This window comes from Lupinus angustifolius, chromosome LG11 (genome assembly GCF_001865875.1).
Source record: "Lupinus angustifolius cultivar Tanjil chromosome LG11, LupAngTanjil_v1.0, whole genome shotgun sequence".
Taxonomy (NCBI): domain Eukaryota; kingdom Viridiplantae; phylum Streptophyta; class Magnoliopsida; order Fabales; family Fabaceae; genus Lupinus; species Lupinus angustifolius.
The window spans coordinates 24,013,397-24,016,723 of NC_032019.1; positions in this window are offsets into that span (position 1 = coordinate 24,013,397).

Sequence of the window (3,327 nt, forward strand, 5' to 3'; positions counted from 1 at the left end):
AGGATGAGGATGAGGATGAGGACAAGGATAGGATGAGGAAGAGGATGAGGATAGGATGAGGATGAGGATGTGGATGAGGATATGATGAGGATGAGGGTGAGGATATGATGAGGAAGAGGACAGGATGAGGGTGAGGATGAGGACGAGGATAGGATGAGGACGAGGATAGAATGAGGAAGAGGATTAGGATGAGGACATGGTTAGGATGAGGATGAGGATGATGATGAGGATGAGGATGATGATAAGATGAGGAAGTGTTTGAGGATGAGATAGCGTGGGGATGAGGATGACGATTAGGATAGGATGAGAATGGGGATGAGTACGTGGATGAGGATGGGGATGAGGATGAGGATGAGGATGAGGATGTGGATAGGATAAGGATTAGGATGAGGACGAGGATAGGATGAGGATGAGGTTACGATGAGGATGACGATGAGGATAGGGATAGGATGAGGATGAGGATGGGGATAGGATGAGGATGGGGATAGGATGAGGATAGGATGAGGCTGAGGATGGGGATAGGATGAGGATGAGGATGAGAATGAGGATGACGAGTAGGATAGGATAAGGATAGGATGAGGATGAGGATGAGAATAGGATCAGGAGGAGGAGTAGGAGGATGACGATAGGATGAGGAGGAGGAGGAGGACAAGTAGGAGAATGAGGATGGGGATTAGGATGAGGATGAGGATGAGGACGAGGATGCGGATGAGGTTGAGGATAAGGATGAGGATGAGGATGAGGATGAGGAGATGAGGATGAGGATTAGGATGAGGAAGAGGATGGGGAAGAGGATCAGGATGTGGATGAGGAAGAGGATGAGGATGAGGATGGGGGTAGGACGAGGAGAGGATGAGGAAGAGGATGAGGATAGGATGAGTATGAGGATTAGGTGGAGGATGAGGATGAGGATGATGATGAGTATGAGGACGAGGATGAGGATAGGATGACGATGACGACGAGGATAGGATGAGGATGAGGATAACGATGAGGATAGGAAGATCATGAGGAAGAGGATGAGGATAGGATGACGATGACGACGAGGATAGGATGAGGATGAGGATAACGATGAGGATAGGAAGATCATGAGGAAGAGGATGAGGATTACGATAGGATGACGATGAGGACGTGGATAGGATGAGGATGAGGATCAGGATGAGGATGAGGATCTTGATAGGACGAGGATGATGATGAGGAGGAGTATAGGATGAGGATGAGGATAGGATGAGGATGAGGATGAGGATGAGGTGGAGGATGAGGATGAGAGGATTAGGTGGAGGATGAGGATGAGGATAATGATGAGGATGAGGACGAGGATGAGGATAGGATGACGATGCGGACGAGGATAGGATGAGGAAGAGGATATGGATAGGAAGATCATTTGGAAGAGGATGAGGATTACGATATGATGACGATGAGGACGCGGATAGGATGAGGATGAGGATAGGATGAGGAAGAGGATGAGGATTAGGATAAGGATGAGGATGAGGATGAGGATAGGATGAGGAAGAGGGTGAGGATGAGGATAAGATGAGGATGAGGATCAGGGTAAGGATGACGATGAGGACAAGATGAGGATGAGGAAGAGGAGGAGGATGAGGATGAGGATAGGATGAGGATGAGGACGAGGATAGGATGAGGAAGAGGATGAGGATGAGGATGAGGATCAGGGTAAGGATGACGATGAGGACAAGATGAGGATGAGGAAGAGGAGGAGGATGAGGATGAGGATAGGATGAGGATGAGGACGAGGATAGGATGAGGATGAGGATAGAGTGAGGATAGAGTGAGGATGAGGATGAGGATGAGGATGAGGATGAGGATGAGGATGAGGATGAGGATGAGTAGAAGTAGGAGGATGAGGAGAAGGAGGAGGATGAGGATAAGGACGAGGATGAGGATGAGGATAACGATGAGGATGAGGATGCGAATGATGAGGGTGAGGATGAGGACGATGAGGATGAGGATGACGATGAGTATGAGGAGGAGGATGACAATGAGGTTGATGATGAGGGTGAGGATGAGGATGAGGAGGAGGATGAGGATGATGATGAGTAGGAGTATGAGGAGGAGGATGAGGACGAGGATAGGATGAGGATGAGGACAGGATGAGGATTAGGACGAGGATTGGATAAGGAAGAGGATGATGATGAGTATAGGATGAGGGTGAGGATGAGGATGAAGATGAGGATGAGGACGAGGATGAGGAGGAGGATGAGGATGAGAATGAGGATGACGAGGAGGATGAGGATGACGAGGAGGATGAGGATGACGATGAGTATGAGGAGGAGGATGAGGGTAAGGTTGATGATTAGGATGAGGATGTGGATTTGGAAGAGGATGAGAACGAGGATATGATGAGGATTAGGAAGAGGATGAGGATGAGGATAGGATGAGGATAAGGACGAGGAGGAGGACGAGCATGAGGATGAGGGTGAGGATGAGGATGAGGGTGAGGATGAGCATGAGGATAGGACGAGGATGAGGAGGAGGATAGGATGAGGATGTGGATGGGATGAGGATGGGATGAAGAAGAGGAAGAGGAAGAGGAAGAAGAAGAGGAAGAGGATGAGGACGAAGATGGGATGAGGATAGCATGAGGATGAGGATAAGAATGAGCATGATAATAGGACGAGGATGAGGAGGAGGATAGGATGAGGATGAGGATGAGGATAGGATGAGGATGAGGATGACGATGAGGATGAGGATGAGGAGGAGGAGGAGGAAGAGGAGGATGAGGATGAGGTTATGACACGATGATAATGGGGATGAGGATAGGATTAGGAGGAGGAGGAGGATGAGGATAAGGAAGAGGATGAGGATATGATGAGGATGGGGATGAGGATGTGGATGAGGATAGGATGACGATGAGGGTGAGGATGAGGACGAGGATAGAATGAGGATGAGGATAGGATGAAGATGAGGACGAGGATGAGGACATGGATAGGATGAGGATGATGATGAGGATAGCATGAGGATTGGAGAAGGAGGATGAGGATGAGGATAGGATGAGGTTGAGGTTGAGGTTGAGGATGAGGATAGGCTGAGGATGAGGTGGAGGATAGGATGAGGATGACGATAGGATGAGGATGAGGAGGAGGATAGGATGAGGATGAGGATAGGATGAGGGTGAGGATGACGATGAGGATGAGGAAGAGGATGAGGACGAAGATGGGATGAGGATAAGGATAGGATGAAGATAGGATGAGGATGAGGATAGGCGAGTTTGAGGAGGAGGATAGGATGAGGATGAGGATTAGGATAGGATGAGGATGGGGATGAGGATGAGGAAGAGGATAGGATGTGGATCAGGACAAAGATAGGATG